The sequence below is a fragment of the Choloepus didactylus genome, chromosome 5 (genome assembly GCF_015220235.1).
Source record: "Choloepus didactylus isolate mChoDid1 chromosome 5, mChoDid1.pri, whole genome shotgun sequence".
Lineage (NCBI taxonomy): Eukaryota > Metazoa > Chordata > Mammalia > Pilosa > Megalonychidae > Choloepus > Choloepus didactylus.
In genome coordinates this window covers 167,111,375-167,129,115 of record NC_051311.1, presented here as the reverse complement: position 1 = coordinate 167,129,115, position 17,741 = coordinate 167,111,375, and the positions used below count along the sequence as shown (strand labels likewise).

General features: G+C 36.6%; 1 protein-coding gene and 1 pseudogene across 7 annotated transcripts in view; both read right to left on the bottom strand.

The window, feature by feature from the left end:
• LOC119534679 (zinc finger protein 596-like) overlaps positions 1–17,741 on the bottom strand; it is a 74,060-nt gene that overhangs the window by 54,134 nt on the left and 2,185 nt on the right. The window contains exon 2 of one of the 7 annotated variants that reach the window (XM_037837294.1): positions 12,289–12,484. The exons of 5 other annotated variants lie outside the window; for them this stretch is intronic. The gene's annotated coding sequence lies outside the window, so the exon portion shown is untranslated. Of the gene's footprint in view, positions 1–12,288; positions 12,627–17,741 lie in introns of those variants that run through there. One more of the 7 variants, XM_037837293.1, reaches the window with a different exon arrangement.
• On the bottom strand, positions 7,648–8,090 carry LOC119534696 (annotated as a pseudogene).

The following is a 17,741-nucleotide window of genomic DNA, read 5'->3' as shown; positions in this document are numbered from 1 at the left end:
CACTTATTCACTGTTGGTGGGAATGTAGAATGGTGCAACCACTATGGAAGACAGTGTGGAGGATCCTCAGGAAGCTAAGTATAGATTTGCCATATGACTCAGCTATTCCATTACTAAGTATATACTCAGAGGAACTGAAAGGTAAGACACAAACAGACATTTGTAAACCAATGTTTATCGCGGCATTATTCACAAACAACAAGAGATGAAAACAGCCCAAATGTCCATCACCAGACGAGTGGATAACAAACTGTGGTACATACATACCATGGAATATTATGCAGCTCTAAGAACAAAGACATGGAACGTACAATAACGTGGATGAACCTTGAGGACATTATACTGAGTGAAGTTAGCCAGAAACAAAAGGACAAATACTGCATGGTCTCACTAATATGAACTAACATTAATGAGCAAACTTTGAGAGTTAAAAGCTGATAACAGAAGCTACCAGGAGATAGAGGGAAAGTTCAGGCATTTGATGCTGAAGGACTACAGAATGTTCAGCAGGATTGATTGTATGGACCTAGAAACAGATACCACAATACTGTGTGATGGTAGCACAATATTGTAACTACACTGAAAAAAAATGTCCATGAGTCAAGTTAAAAGAAGTGGGCTAGAAGCATGTATGTCACCTGAGGTAAAGACAGACGATAAAGACTGGGACTGTTTAACTTGGCAAAAACTGGAATGGTCAGTGATTGTGACTAAACGTACAAATATAAAACTGTTCTAGCATGTGGGAGATCAAATGAATGTCAATCATGCAGAGTGTTGGAAAGGGGGGGGTAACGGGAGAAAATATATTCAAAGCAAACTGGAGTCTATGGTAAACAGTAACATTGTAATATGCTTCCATTAAATGTAACAAAGGCAATATACTAAAGCTAAAGGAGTATGAGAGGGGGATATAAGGGAGGGATATGAGATTCCTGGTAGTGGTGGTGTCTGACCCTACTATTGTATTGTATGATATTTTTATTTTTTATTTTATTTTATTATTTTATTTTATATTTTATTTTTTATTATTCATTGAAAAAAAACTACTTTCCCACAATAATCAATATGTTCAAATGCTGACAACCGTATGATGATACCATGAACAACTGATTGTATACTATGGATAATTATAGGGTATGTGAATATAGCTCTTTAAAATTGTATGGAAAAATATAAACAGGGATAAAATTGCCGGAGAAAACATGGAGAGAGGGATGTATGTATTTACTGTTGGTTAGGAGGCAGAATGCTATAGCCTTTCTGTAGGACAATGGGGTGGTTCCACATGAAGCTAAGTATGTGGGTGCCGTAAGGCCCTGCAACCCCATTAGGGGGTATTTACTTGGAGGATCTGAGAGCAGGGACATGAATGAACATTTGCACACTGGTGTTTATGGCGAGAAGATACATGATTTGCAATGAGTGGAGGTGGCTTAAAGATACACTGACTGAAGAACAGAATGGTGAACTGTTGTGTGTACATACAAGGAAATATTGAGCTACTGGGAGGAATGAAGCTGTGAGACATGCAATGAGGTGAATGGAACCTGTATTTTGAGTGAGCTACACCAGAAACAAAGGCAAATACTGTAATGCCTCACCAAGATGGACTAACTACAATGTGTAAACTCAGAATTGAACCTTAGAGAAGAGCTTATCAGGGGAACGCTTATTGTAACGGTCCCTAGATTGTAAGCTCTTACAGCAGTCACATCTACTCCTGAATTGTAATGGCTATCTCCGGATTCTGAGATGCTGATCCCTTTGTGTTCAACCTGATTGATCCCTGGAACTCTGGGTATCTATGTGACAGCTGAAACTCAGGGCTAAAACTTGGCAGATATGAATGTCAGTATTAGCACATATGGTAACTGTTAAAAAAAGCTGAAAAGGAATCCAGACTTCAACTAGAGATATGAATGAAGCAGATGTGGTTAGGACTAGGGCAAATTGGGTCAAAGGATAAAGGACAATACTGACTGTGTTTTAAAACTTCAAATTCCATGTAAGACCAAGGGAAGAGATGTTTAGTTGGTGCAAGATCTATATTTCCTCAACAATATAACTTGCACAGTTGGTTCAAATACCGTAATTACATGACACTTTTAATAGGACATGATACCTGGTAAGGTTGCATAGGTTAGTGTGAAATAGAGACACATCCCAAAGTAATTTGGACAGAGAATAGCAGGGGGAAAATGCAGAGGTGTTGGGCTTCCTCACCTGGATTGTGGCTGACTGTTTGATGTGTCAAGCCCTCTATTTATTTCAGGACTTGCCCTTATGAAGCTTGTCACTGCAAAGGAGAGGCTAAACCTGCTTATAATTGTGCCTAAGAGACTCCCCGAGTGCCTCTTTGTTGCTCAGATGTGGCCCTCTCTCTCTAGCTAAGCCAACTTGGCGGGCGAACTCACTGCCCCACTCCCCCATATGGGATCTGACTCCTAGGGGTGTAAATCTCTCTGGTAACACAGGATAGCACTCCTGGGGATGATTCTGGACCCGAAATCGTGGGATTGAGAACATCTTCTTGACCAAAAGGGGGATGCGAAATGAAATGAAGTAAAGTTTCAGTGGCTGAGAGATTCCAAATGGAGTTGAGAGGTCACTCTGGTGGGCATTCTTATGCACTAGATAACCCTTTTCAGGTTTTAATGCATTGGAATAGCTATAAGTAAATACCTGAAACTATCAAGCTGCAACTCAGTAGCCTTGACTCTTGAAGACAACTGTATAGCAATGTAGCTTAGAAGAGGTGGCAGTGTGACTGTGAAAGCCTTATGGATCACACTCCCTTTATCCAGTGTATGGATGGATGAGTAGAAAAAATGGGGACACAAAAGTAAATGAAAAATAGGATGCGAAGGGGGGGAGTTGGCTGTTCTTTATTTTTATTTTTTATTCTTATTTTCACTTTTCTTGGTACAAGGAAAATGTTTAAAAAATAGATTGGGGTGATGATTGCAAGACTATATTATGGTACTGTGAACAACTGATTGTACACTTTGGATGACTGTATGGTATGTGAATATATCTCAATTAAATTTAATAAAAGATAGATGCTGATAGATAAGAGAAGGTACTTAATACGGTATGGCACACAAATCAAACAAATATAAATGTAGGCATTAATGGAAGGAATTGAGGAGCAAGGAAGAAAACACATTCTCTAAGACTTACAAAGGGTAAATTAAATAGCAAAATGGAAGAAGAAAGTCCTTCATGATCAGTAGTGACTTTAATCGTGAATGGATTAAATTCTTCAGTCAACAGGCAGATTTGCAGACTGGATGTAAAAGCATGTCCATTACTAAAAGAAATAAAAAAGGGCCTCAAGAGGTGGAAAAATATTCCATGCTCATGGATAGGAAGACTACACATCGTTAAGATGTCAATTCTACCCAAACTAATCTACAGATTCAATGCAATTCCAATCAAAATTCCAACAATCTATTTTGCAGACTTGGAAAAGCTAGCTATCAAATTTATTTGGAAGGGAAAGGCACTTCAAATTGCCAAGAATACCTATAAAAGAAGAACAAAGTGGGAGGACTTACACTTCCAGACTTTAAAGCCTACTAGAAAGCCACAGTGGTCAAAACTGCATGGTATTTGCACAAAAATAAACATATTGATCAATGGAATAAAATTGAGAGCTCAGAAATAGACCCAAAGATTTATGGTTAACTGATTTTTGGTAAGGTCCCCAAATCCACAGAACTGGGACAGAACAGTCTTTTCAACAAATGGGCCTGGGAGAACTGGATAGTCATAAGCAAAAGAATGAAAAAGGACCCCTACCTCACACCCTATATAAAAATTAACTCAAAGTGGATCAAAGACCTCAATATAAGAGCATAATAAAACTCTCAGCAGATAATACAGGGAAACATCTTCAAGACCTGGTAATGAGAGGTGGTTTCTCAGACCTTACACCCAAAGCACAACAAAACAAAAATAGATAAATGGGAATGCCTCAAAATCAAAAGCTTCTGCGCCTCAAAAACCTTTGTCAAAAAGGTGAAGAGGCAGCCAACTCAATATGAGAAAATATTTGGAAACCATAATCTAAGAGACTGATATCCTGCATATAAAAGGAGATCCTACAATTCAACAAAATAATACAAACAGCCTAATTATGACAGAGGCAAAAGTTATCAAAAGGTATTTTTCAGAATAGGAAATATAAATGGGTATAAAACACATGAAAACAGGTTCATCTTCACTAGCTATTAGGGAAATGCAAATCAAATCACAACGAGATAACTCAAGCCAGTAAGAATGGCTGCCATTAAACCAACAGGAAACAAGTGCTGGAGAGGACGTGGCGAAAGTGGGAACTCTTATTCATTGCTGGTGGGAATGTATAATGGTACAGCTACTGTGGAGGACAGTTCGGCAGTTTCTCAGAAAACCAGATACTGAATTATCCTATGATCCAGCAATTCCACTTCTCAGTATACACCTAGAAGATTTAAAAGCAGTGTCATGAACAGACATTTATACACTGATGTTCATAGTGGCACTGTTCACAACTGCCAAGAGATGAAAACAATCCAGGTGTCCCTCAGCATATGAGTGGATAAACAAAATGTGGTATATACATACAATGGAATACCATGCAGCAGTTAAGAAAGAACAAGGTCCTGTAACATATGGCAACATGGATGAACCTTGGAGATATAATGCTGAGTGAAATAAGGCAGACACAAAAGGAGAGAAATTGTATGTTACCACTTCTATGAACTCACTGAACAATGTAAAATCAATGTCTTATAATGTAGAATATAGGGGACCTAGTGATAGAAACTAGTGAGGGGGAATGAGAATCTAATATGTTCAGATACGTCAGTGATGGTGAATTCAAAGGTATTAGAATGGACAAGGGTAATGATTGTTAATGGGATTGTAAATATCAGAGCTGTATTGAAGGCAAATAGGATTGAAAGGGGTTGTTTAAAGGCATACATCCCACAGATCAGCACTACAAATATAGATAGGTGCTTGCATGATATACTTCTAAGGTATGACACTAGTACAGAGAGTTGACAACAGAATGGTATATGGGAAATATCTACCTATTGCATACTAGGGACTATAATTAATAGGAATACTATACTAGTACCCCACAAATACTAGGGACAAATATTTTTTTAAAAAAGCATGCCCTAACTACATGCTGTCTCCAAGAGACTAACCTTAAATTGAAAGATACAAGTAGGCTGAAAGAGAAAGGATGGATAAAAAAATATACTACGTAACTAGTAACCAAGAGAGAGCTGGGGTAGCTCTACTAATAGCAGGTATAATAAGCTTTAAGTCAAAAAACAGTTACAAGGGACAAAGATATTCATCATATACTGATAAATGGTTCAATTCAGTGTGAAGAAATAATGATTCTAAACATATATGCACCTAACAGCAAGTCCCCCGAATATATGAAACCAATATTGTCAGATTTGAAGGGAGAAATTGATGGTTGGGAGAAATTGATGGTTCTACATTAATAGTAGGAGACTTTTCTTTTCTTCACCTCTTACACTTTTTATTTTTTTATGTGAAGTATAACTTCTATACAGTACACAAATCTTAGGTGTAAAACTCAAATTAATTGTGCATATTTATGAAAATTTCTTAATCGTTCATCCTTTTAAAAGCCCAATATATCAGTCTTTTCCTTTATGATTAAGGCTTTTCTGTCCTGTTGAAGAAACCTTTGATGACCTCAAGGTCATGAACATACTCTATTTTTTTTTTTTCTCCTAGAAGCTTTATAGAGTTAACTTTACATTGAAGTTCATGGTCCATCTTCAACTCTTTGCATACTCTGTGAGGTAAGGGTTGTGTTTCCTTTACCTGGAACATCACTTTCTATTTCGTTGTATGTCTGTAAACTTTTGCTGCAAGCTAGATATTTTGATAGCTTATTATCTATAAAATTTAGACAATGAGGTATATGTTCTTTAAGCTTTTATCCAGCTTGTGTTATGACAGAAGAAAAGGAAAAACCCCCTTTCTCAGTCTTTGCAGATTGGTTTTGGCATGTACTCTCCTTCAAAGCTTAGCTTTTACAAATAATTTTAGAGAAGAGCCTGAAGCAAAAGCATAGTGACCTCTCAGGTCTTTTCTGTACGTGTGCCTTGTTCTGGGTGAATGACCTTGGGATGTCTCTGTTTACACAGATCTGAATTTACTCTTTCTTTAGAAAACAATGTTTCTTCCATACCTGGCATGGCACTGTATGTCCCACAGCCAGCAAATCTTTGCCCCAGCTGCAATTTGACAGCTATTCTCCAGTTTTCTGTTAGCTTTGTGAGATGGCATTACATGCAGTACAAGTTCTGAGACCACAAGCCTTTGATAAGTGTGTGTGTGTGTGTGTTCAGTCTTTCAGATTGCCAATTAGACTGGCACACATATATGTTACCAGTATATGCACAGTGGCTACTCTGCTCCCTTTGGAAATGGGACAAAGGATCCCTACTGGGATCGCTGGCTAGCTTCTTTCTTAGCCAGTCAGGGGATTGGGGAGGGGCCAGCCAAGGCACCATGAGATCTTTATATACATATATAATTCAAATGTTGTTTTATCATAAAGAAAGACTGCATATAATTATTTGTAAGAAATATGTAAGGCATCTTTAAACAGAAACACATAAAACAAGGTTATGTATTGATTGGTGACCAGAGGAATTTCCCCTAGCAGGAATGGCTCAGTATTTAGCAATTCAGTATTGCAGCAACTGTATAGAACATTAGCTACCAGGAATAATGAGAACTGACTATATGTAGAAAAATAACTCTTTAAGGGTTATGACATTTACAGTCTGCTATAATGAGAATAATACATTATAAAAGTCCATTTCATCATACCAGCACTGGAACAGTTCCTTTTTCATAAATATAGGCATAACTACTGCAATAATTTGAAATAAAAGGAAACTACTGTATCAGTTTCAAATTATTTTTTTAAAAGGCTTCCATTTCCTAAGTTAAATTCTAAAGTTTAAAATGGCAGTGTTTAAGAGCTTACTTCCTTTAGTATTGCTGCATGGATTTGAAAATACAGGGTCAGGATTTTGAGCCAAGCCTTCTGACTTCAATGCCATCCTTCTTTCTACAGTTGCCCTTTTGCCATTTTTAACTTCAAAAGAACTTCATGAATATCCATATCCAGCTCTCATTGTGGGAGAAATGGATTCACGTTATTCACAAAGATTCTAATTTAATTCTAAATACCCTATAATTTGAAATAGAGGTAGGATAGGGCAACTTCTATCTAGACACATCATTTGTTACAACAGAAACTAACTGTAAAGGTATATGTCGATACTGTTACCCACTATAACAGGAGATGTACTCATATGAAGAAAAAGAAAATTCTTACAGTGAACCAGTAGCAGAGTTCTCAAGTGGGAATTCATTAAGTATAATTTGTATTTCAGGTCCTTTTTTTTATTTGGCAATCTCTAAGTGTAAGTCATACATATATCTAAGTAACTAAATTTTCTATTAAATTTAGCAGGAGGCCTCTGCTTGACAATCTAGTATTTCCTCTGCAAGTAATACAGCTAACAAAAAAGAATCTTCTTCTTCTCAACATGTCTGAATAAATGGTTAAAGGATTTCAAGTAATGAACAATTTCAGCTATAATGAAGGAGCTCTATAATTAGTCAACATGTATCACAAGAAATCAGGTTAACTTCTGCTTCCTCCTTGGAAAAACTGTATTTTCCATCACATTGGCAACTCAGCGAAAAAGAGTGATCATCTTCATTCCAGGACAGTTCAAGATACACTCATGCATCTACCGGTCCCATATTTCTCATATCATCTTCATCTTCATGCGGCTGCAGGTCACACTCTTTTGTTGTCTCTTCATTCCCTAGAATTTTCCATGCCTGACCAATTTCAATGAACTTCTGTATGCATTCCTCCACTGCTCCTGCAGGCACACCTGCACTTTGGAAGATACATTAATAGGAGTTTTTGATACTTTTGTTTTTAGGTATGGCATGCTTGCAGATGGGTCTGCCCCCAGAATGCCAAACCAGTAGTTTCTTTATATCTGCTGAAATGCCATCATTCATTGAGCAGGAAGGGCCTTCGCAGATAAGCTAACTTTGCATACCTGACAGCGCACACCCGCTTGCCTTTTTATCATGCAATTTTACCATTCATTGCCTTTTCCTTGATTGAATGCCTTCCCTGTTACTGTAACCTTTTAAGTCTTGACTGGAGCTTTGAGAAAGATGGTTCTGCCAGCTCTTGGTTGTTTTATAAGACTTCTGGGGACAGAGCCCTGGAAGAGCTCATTCAACCACCTTGACGATACTCAAATGTGTTTTAAATTTTTACTCGAATTTCAGTATGGCAGATGCTAGGACATGTTTAAATTCTAAGATGATGGATCAGATTGATGACAGGGAGTAATTTATGATATACTCTATAATTTATTCATAATAACACAATTACTGATATTGTGGGAAATTATGGAACTAGACACAAATTTCTAGATGAAGAACATAGTTGGGATTAAAGACAATGTCTTGCCCTTATGGGAGAGAAGACATAAACAACAGATGCCAGTCTAGAAATACTTTCAATTTTAATGATCAAAAACATCTACCTCCACTACTGGGACAAGATGGCGGCATAGAGAGGAGTGGAAGCTAAGTAGTCCACCTGGAACAACTACAAAAAACCAGAAACAACTAGTAAATAACCCAGAATAACTGCGGGGGGACAAACGAGACCATCCATTCATCATACACCAACCTGAATTGGGAGGAATGCCTGAGAACACAGCATAAAATCTGTAAGTAAAACCTGCGGAACCAGGTCGGGAGACCCCCTCCCCCATAGCCCGAGCTGCAAACCTCGTGGTGCCACAGAGAAGCTCTCTCCCAGCAAGCGAATACAGCTCAGCTGAGCTCCAACTGGGGTTTTAAGTAGCGAGTTGAACTGCTCACTACAGGTACGCAGCCCCAAAAAACAGACAGAGGCTTTGGGTGACGACTGACCTGGGAGAGCCGGAGGGTCGCCTTGGACTCGGTCTGAAGGGGACTATCTATTTCTTTTTTGGCTCAGTGGAGAAAGCCCCAGTCATTTTCAGTTTCCAGAGCTGTGACTCTGGGAAGGGTGGAGACACCACAAGCAGAGAGCCAGACCACTGAAATGCTAATGACCTCCACCTGAGGGGTCTGTCTTCTCTAGGAGGAAAGGGGTGGGGCCCTTTCCATTCAGAACCAGACCCCAGAGCCTGGGGGAACACGGCAATACCTCCTCACACCAGTCAAGAATTACAGGCTAACAGGCATCACCTGCTGGGCAGAAAAGCACAGTGACCCGAGGCATCAAAGGGTGGAGCAATTTTCTACTACACACCCGCAGGGAAACCAGATACTGAATATTTCTTCCCTCTGGGACCTGAGCCTGTTCTGGTCTGGGAAAACCTGATTTGGATAACCAAGGAAACCATGCCTAGACAACAGAAAATTACAACCTACACTAAGAAAAACAAAGTTATGGCCCAGTCAAAGGAACAAACGTACACTTCAACTGAGATACAGGAATTTAAACAACTAATGCTAAATCAATTCAAAAAGTTTAGAGAAGATATTGCAAAAGAGATAGAGGCTGTAAAGGAAGAACTGGACATGTATATGGCAGAAATCAAAAGTTCAAAAAACCTACTAGTAGAATCTATGGAAATGACAGGCACAACACAAGAGATGAAAGACACAATGGAAACATACAACAGCAGATCTCAAGAGGCAGAAGAAAACACTCAGGAAATGGAGAACAAAACACCTGAAAGCCTACACGCAAAGGAGCAGATGGAGAAAAGAATGAAAAAATATGAGCAACGTCTCCGGGAACTCAAAGATGAAACAAAGTACAATAATGTACGTATCATTGGTGTCCCAGAAAGAGAAGAGAAGAGAAAGGGGGCAGAAGCAATAATAGAGGGAATAATTAATGAAAATTTCCCATCTCTTATGAAAGACATAAAATTACAGATCCAAGAAGCGCAGCGTACTCCAAACAGAAGAGATATGAATAGGCCTACGCCAAGACACTTAATAATCAGATTATCAAATGTCAAAGACAAAGAGAGAATCCTGAAAGCAGCAAGAGAAAAGCGATCCGTTACATACAAAGGCAGCTTAATAAGACTATGTGTGGATCTCTCAGCAGAAACCATGGAGGCAAGAAGGAAGTGGTGTGATATATTTAAGATACTGAAAGAGAAAAACCACCAACCAAGAATCCTGTATCCAGCAAAGCTGTCCTTCAAATATGAGGGAGGGCTCAAAATATTTTCTGACAAACAGACAATGAGAGACTATGTGAACAAGACACCTGCCCTACAGGAAATACTAGAGGGAGCACTACAGGGTGATAGAAGACAGGAGTGTGTGGTTTGGAACACAATTTTGGGAGATGGTAGCACAACAATGTAAGTACACTGAACAAAGGTAACTATGAATACGGTTGAGAGAGGAAGGTGGGGAGCATGTGAGACACCACAAGAAAGGAGGAAAGATAAAGACTGGGACTGTGTAACTTGGTGAAATCTAGAGTATTCAACAATTGTGATAAAATGTACAAATATGTTCTTTTACGAGGGAGAACAAGCAAATGTCAACCTTGCAAGGTGTTAAAAATGGGGAGGCATTGGGGGAGGGATGCAACCAGCATAAACTAGAGACTGTAACTAAGAGAATCATTGTATTATGCTTCCTTTAATGTAACAAAGGTGATATACCAAGGTGAATGCAGATAAGAGGGGGGGATAGGGGAGGCATGTTAGACACTTGACATTGGTGGTATTGTCTGATTCTTTATTCTACTTTGATTTAAGGTTATTTTTCCTTTTGCTGCTTCCTAGCTGTCATTTTTTTGTTTCCTCTTTCTTTTGCCTCTCTACCCTCTTTGAGTCTTCCTCCTGCCTTGCGGAAGAAATGTAGATGCTCTTGCTTAGTATGAGCAGAATGTTCAATTAGGATGAACTTAAATGTTTGGAAATGAACAGGGGTGTTGGTAGCAAGATGTGAGAATAACTAACAGCGCCGAATGGTGTGTGAATGAGGTGGAAAGGGGAAGCTCAGAGTCATATATGTCACCAGAAGGAAAGCTGGAGGTCAAGAGATGGGAATGTATAAAACTGAATCCTATGGTGGGCAATGTCCATGATCAACTGTACAAATACTAGAAATCACTTCATGAACCAGAACAAATGTATGACAATACAATTAGAAGTTAATAATAGAGGGGCGTATAGGGAAGAACTATATACCTATTACAAACTATATACCACAGTTAGTAGTATTTCAACATTTTTTCATAAACAGTAACAAATATACTATATCAATACTAGGAGTCAACAATTGAGGGGGGTTGGTTAGGGATGGGGAGGATTAGAGTTTCCTTTTCTTTTTTTCTTTTTTCATCTTTCACTTTATTTCTTGTCTGGAGTAATGAAAAGTTTCTAAAAATTGAACAAAAATTAAGTGTGATGGATGCATGAGGGTACCCAGGGGCAAGTGATTGTACACTTTGGATCTTTGGATAATTGTATGGTATCTGAACAATCTCAATAAAAATGGAAAAAACAAAAAACAAACAAACAAAAAAAACATCTACCTCCAAAATTATCTATTTCATTTGTGAAATAGTTTCAAACCATCTGCTTAATGCGAAAGGAAGGGCAAGACTGGTAATTCAAGGATCAAGGCAAAAGTTTAAAATAATATTTATCAAGTAAAAGACACATTTGATTTGCAAGACTTACTAGAATTGCCTGGAATTTTTGATAAATGTCCCAAATAGCCTGGTGTCATAGCATCAGATCCAGGGCAATAGTTATTATGTACCCTGGTAGAACTGCTTCCTACTGGGATCCAGTAGGACCTATCTCTGCAAGAACAATGGTTTCCATGGGGGCCTTAACACAGACAACTCTAGCCTAGAAACCTTCAAAATGGCATTTTGGAATCCATGGTAATAAGTAGCTGAGACAAGAAGGACATCTAACACTTACATGTACCAGAAACAGCCATGCTTCCAGAGACCAAATGGATTTTAAGGTTCATTGGGCATGGAGGCTGGGATTGGATATAATGATCCATGATGCCAAACATTCATATGTGCAGAGACCCAGGATAAATTCAAGCTCCACTTATAAATGATCTATGTATCCCAGCTGTTTTTGTATCTCAGCTTCTAAAACAAATACCACATAATGGGATGGATTAAACAATGGGAATTTATGGGCTTACAGTTTTGAGGTTAGAAGGCGCTTCCACCGGAGGTTATCTTCTGGCTGGCTCACAATCTTTGGGGTTCCTTGGAGTTTCTGTCACATGGCAATATACATGGTGTCTTCTTTTTCTTCTAGGGTCTGTTAATGTCCAGTTTGTGAATGCCCATAGCTTCTCCTCCTGTGCCAAATTTCCTTTGCTTTTAAGAATTCAGCTGTATTGGATAAAGGCCCACCCTCATTCAGTTGGGTCATAGCTGACTAATAACATCTTAAAGTTCATATTTACAAATGGGTTCATACCCACAGGACCAAGGTTGGGACGTGAACATGCCATTTATGGGGGACATGATTCAATTCCCAACAAAAGGGAAAGTCATCTTCCTTCTATGACTTTATTTTTTCATCTGTAAAATTTGGGTGATATTTTAACCAACTCATATATTCTCAATAAAGTAATTTGGTACATGTAGAGTACTTTGAAGTAAGCTTGATAAATACTCAACATTGTTAGTGATAATAGCAAGTTATTATTATCATTATAATTATTGTTGAGTTTTCAATCCTGGAAGCTCTTTCTAAGTCCAAGGTGTGAACATTCATGCCTTCCCTATGAGAACTATGAAATTTGAGCCCTAAGATATTTTATCAACTTAGAAAAATATACATGCAAGTTGAACTGAATTTTATAGAAATATTTGATTGGTGATTGAAACATACCAATCATAGACAATAGGCCAATCCTTAAAGAGGGTTTGGACATTGTCACAATTTTTCAAATTTTCTAAATGTTATTAAACGTCTCAAAGTCAATTATTTATACCTGGAAGGAATAATTTTAACAAGATCAAAACCCTGAGAGAAAATTCAATCTTCAATATTAGAAAATCTAGATTTGTTATTAAAAAAGCTAAAAAAGATAACGAATAGATGCTATACTTTAAAAAGTCATCCAACAAATATTCTTAATTAATTACACATGAAGAATGAAAACAATTTGATAAAAACAGAAAAGGTAAACCTTTTCTAATCATCTAATGGACCCCTAAAGAGCATGGAACAAAAATATATATTGTATACTTGCCTACAAAAAAATGACTTTCTATGAAAATTCACTGTCATTTCTGTTATGCTTTAAATGCTTTTGAAACTAAAATCAAAGCATGTTAAGTATTCCTGAATTTAAACAGATTGAACTACATGTTTTCTTTTTTGTCCCATTGTCAGCCATCTCAGTTCAGGTTTCACTGAAAGGGTTTGGGTCAGTGAACATCAACAGCTTTTATTTAAATATCTTTGAAACTGACTCAGATAGTCCCCATAAACATCCAAATTAATCTCTAGCACTTTTTGGTTGGGCACTGATTACTTCAAGCTCTTCAAATACTTCCCTCAGGAGTGGTTCCCTGAAATATTAATCCCAAAACTTGGACTTCAATAAATAACAAATTCCAAAACAGTATGTCATTCTGTCAATAAAGTTTCTGAGTCTCTTCATATGCCAAAATCTGGTATTCAAATGTGAGGCAGATAGACATGATACCTGACCTTTTAGAGTCAAGTGTCTGGGAGAGGAGCAGGCAAGAAAAGTCTATTATTAGTAATAAAGACTGTGGTAAAAACACAGACATACTGGTGATCTTTGGATAAAAACCAAAATTGGATTTGAATATTCAGTGAAGGCTTCCAAATTTCTGATACCTAGACAAGGTGATCCAAGAACAAGAAACTAAACGGCAAGTCACTAATGCAATTTTAGAGGTACAACTCTTCCATTTGCATAACACATTCTAAGTCAACAGGATTGAAAAATACAATAAACAGTAAACAGTTTAGACCTAGCAGCCATATATAAGACACTTCACACAAAAGCAGCAGAATATATATTCTTCTCATGGACTATTCTCCAGGGTAGGCCATATGTCTGGTAATTAAAGAAGTCCAAAACTTTTTAAAATATTAAAGACAAACAAAACATCTTCTCCAAGCATAATGCAATGAAACTAAAAATCAGTTACAGTTTGTGTGTATGGTAATGAAAATGTCAAAAATTAATTTTGGTGATGAATGCACAACTATATAATGGTACTGTAAACAAATGAATGTACGCTTTGTTTTGTATGACTGCATAGTATTTGAATATATCTCAATAAATATGAATTAAAAAAATCTATTACAGAAGGAAAGGTGAAAAATTCACAAATATGTGGAAAATAAACAGTACATTATTAAGTAACCAGTAGGTCAAAAATAAATCAGAAGGGAGATTAGAAAATACTTTGAGATGAAACTATAAACAACATACCAAAACTTATGAGATGCAATGATCAGAATGCTCAGAGAAATTTGTAGGAGGAAACACCTACTTTTATACAGAAGAAAAACCTTAAATCCAATAACTTAAAACCTAACTCTCTATATAAAGAACTATAAAAAGAAGAGCAAAGTAAATCCAAAAGAATGAGAAGGAAGGAAATAATAAAGATTAGAATGGACACAGATGGAATACGGAAGAGAGAGTAACAGAGAAAATCACAAATCCAAATGGTGGTACTTTGAAAAGATCAATACAATTTCCAAACCTTTAGCTAGAATGACAAGGAAAAGAAAGACAAAATGAATAATTAAAGTAAAAAATGAAACTGTGGACATTACAACTGACAATAGGAATTAAAATATTTAAGATGATACTATGAACAACTGAACACAAATTCAATAACTCAGATGAAATGGAAACATTCCAAGAAACACACAAAATACAAAATCTGACTCAAGAAGAAATACAATATCTTAACAGAACTATACCAAGCAAAAAGAGGGAATCAGAAATTGAAAACCTCAAAACCAAGAAGAGTCCAGGACAAAATGGCTTCACTGTCGAAATCTATGAAACATTTAAAGAAGATTTAGCATCAATCCTACTCAAACTCTTCAAGAAAATAGAAGATGAGGGAATACTTCCTAACTAACTCTGTGAGTCCAGCACTGTGCTTTTATAAGCAGCAGACAAAAGCATCAAAGCTACAATTATCCATCATGAAAACCAATGCTGAAATCCTTACAAAATACTATTAAAACCAAATCCAGCAGAAAGTAAACAGGACTACCATCATGACCAAATGAGACTTAGCTTAAGAATGCAAGGGATCTGTTGGTATATAGAAATCAAACAATGTAATACTTCATATTAATATATCAGAAAAAAAAAAAGATCATGTAGTTTGATGCAGGAAAAAACATTTGATAAAACCCAACACTTTTCATGATGAAAAAAATCAACACAATAGGATTAGAAATGAACTTCCTTAACCTGATATAAGGGATTCATGAAAAATCCACAGGTAGTATCATAAACAATGATGAAAGCCTGAAAGCTTTCCTCCTACAATCAGGAATAAGATAAAGACGCATATTTTCATTTTTTTGCTATTAAATATTGTACTAGATATTCCTGTCAGATAATTTTTCTAATAAAGGCATGCAAATTGGAAAAGAAGTAAAATTATCAATATTTTGAGATGACATGATCTTATATAGAGAATCCTATAGAATACAATGCACACACATTTGCACTTACACTCATACACACACAAACACCCTATTAGAGCTAATAAATGAAAGCAATAAAGTTGCAGGGTACAAGATTAGTATGCATGAATCAGTTGAATTTATGCATACAAATTATGAGGAATCCAAAAAAGAAATTAAGAAAAAAAATTAATTTTCAGTGGCATCAAAAAGATTAAAGTTCCTAGGAATAAACTTAATGAAGGTATACAATTGTATACTGATATCTGTAAAATGTGGCTGAAAGAAATTAAAGAGGACCTAAATAAATGGAAAGACATCCTATTTCCTGAACTGGGAGATTTAATACAGATCCAGCGGCTATACTCCCCCAAATGATTTAGAGATACACTGCAATAGCTATAAAAATCCCAAAGGCCATTTTCTTTCAAAATAATGTAAAAGTTGACCCTTAAAATCATATGGAATTATATGACATGGAATATAGCTAAAATGATATTGTAAAACAACAAAATTGAAGGATATATTATTCTGTATTACAAAGTATACTAAAAAACTACTGTAATCAAAATGGTGTGATATTGACATAAAGGTAAACATACAGACCAATGGAATAGAATTGATAGCCCAGAAATAAAACCATGCATCTATGGTCCATTAATTTTAAACCTGGCACTAAGATACTGCACTCTGGAAAGATCAGTGTCTTCATGAAATCCTGACGAGACATATGTATCTTCACATACAAAGCATGAATTTTAATCCCTATCTTACAGTACTGACAAATAATTAAGTCATTCAGAGAGCTAAATATAAGAGAAAAACTGTAACACTCTGATGAGAAAATATAGGGTGAAGTCTTCATGACTTTGGATTTGGCAGTTAATGCTTAGATAGGACATTAAAAGCATCAGAACCAAAAAAATAGATAAACTGAACTTCATAAAAATTAAAAACTTTTGTTCATCAAAGGACCCTCTCAAGAAATTGAGAGCTCCACTTCTTTTGTATCTGAGCTCTCTGATCTCACCAGCTCCTAGCCCAAAGGTCATGGGTCAATCTTAGTGATGAGAAAGATCAAATTTTGAACCTGAGTCCCTAGCCTTTTGCTGCAGTCCACAGTTTCATTTTTGCTACTGCTAGTTTCTTTAACTGTGCAAAAGGTAAGTAATGAAACAAAGATGCAATTCTCGAACTTTTAAAATTTTGATTCTCCACCATCCGGCATGGTGGTATTTACATGATCAAAACTGGAGGGTTAGAAACTGTGCCTATCTAACAAAATGGCAACATCTTACCAAACACAACCTAAAATTTCAATGCACATTATAGGAAATATTCCAAACAGACAAAATTACTCATCTCAGAAATGCACTCCAGGAAAAGAGCTTCCAAACACAATACTCAAATAGAATGCCTGTTTTCATTGGTACTCAGATTACAGAAAGAAATTGCAGTAGTCTAAAATAGTTTCATTAAATGATTCCTTGCAAAAGGCAAAGGAGGAATTAAAAACTCATGACATATTAAGCAACCCTCCCCATTCTTTAGCCTCATTCTATTCCCTAGTAAACTATAGGCTATATTTTATGTCTATAAGTTTACATATTATAATTAGTTCATATCAGTGAGATCATACAATGGAAACTGATAAAGCTGATTGATGGTAGCAAGTTAATAGTAACAGTAATATTTTAATACTCTTCCATCAACAGTAGCAAATATACCACACCAATACTATGGGCCAATACTACGGGGTGATAAGAAGTATGGGAGGATTAGGGTTTCCTTTTTTATTTTTATTTCTTTTCTGGAGTAATGAAAATATTCTCAATTTGATTATGGGGATTATGCACAACCATGTGATGACGATGTGGGCCAGTGATCGTATACTGCGGATGATTCTATGGTGTGTGAATTTATCTCAGTAAAATTGTACTAAGA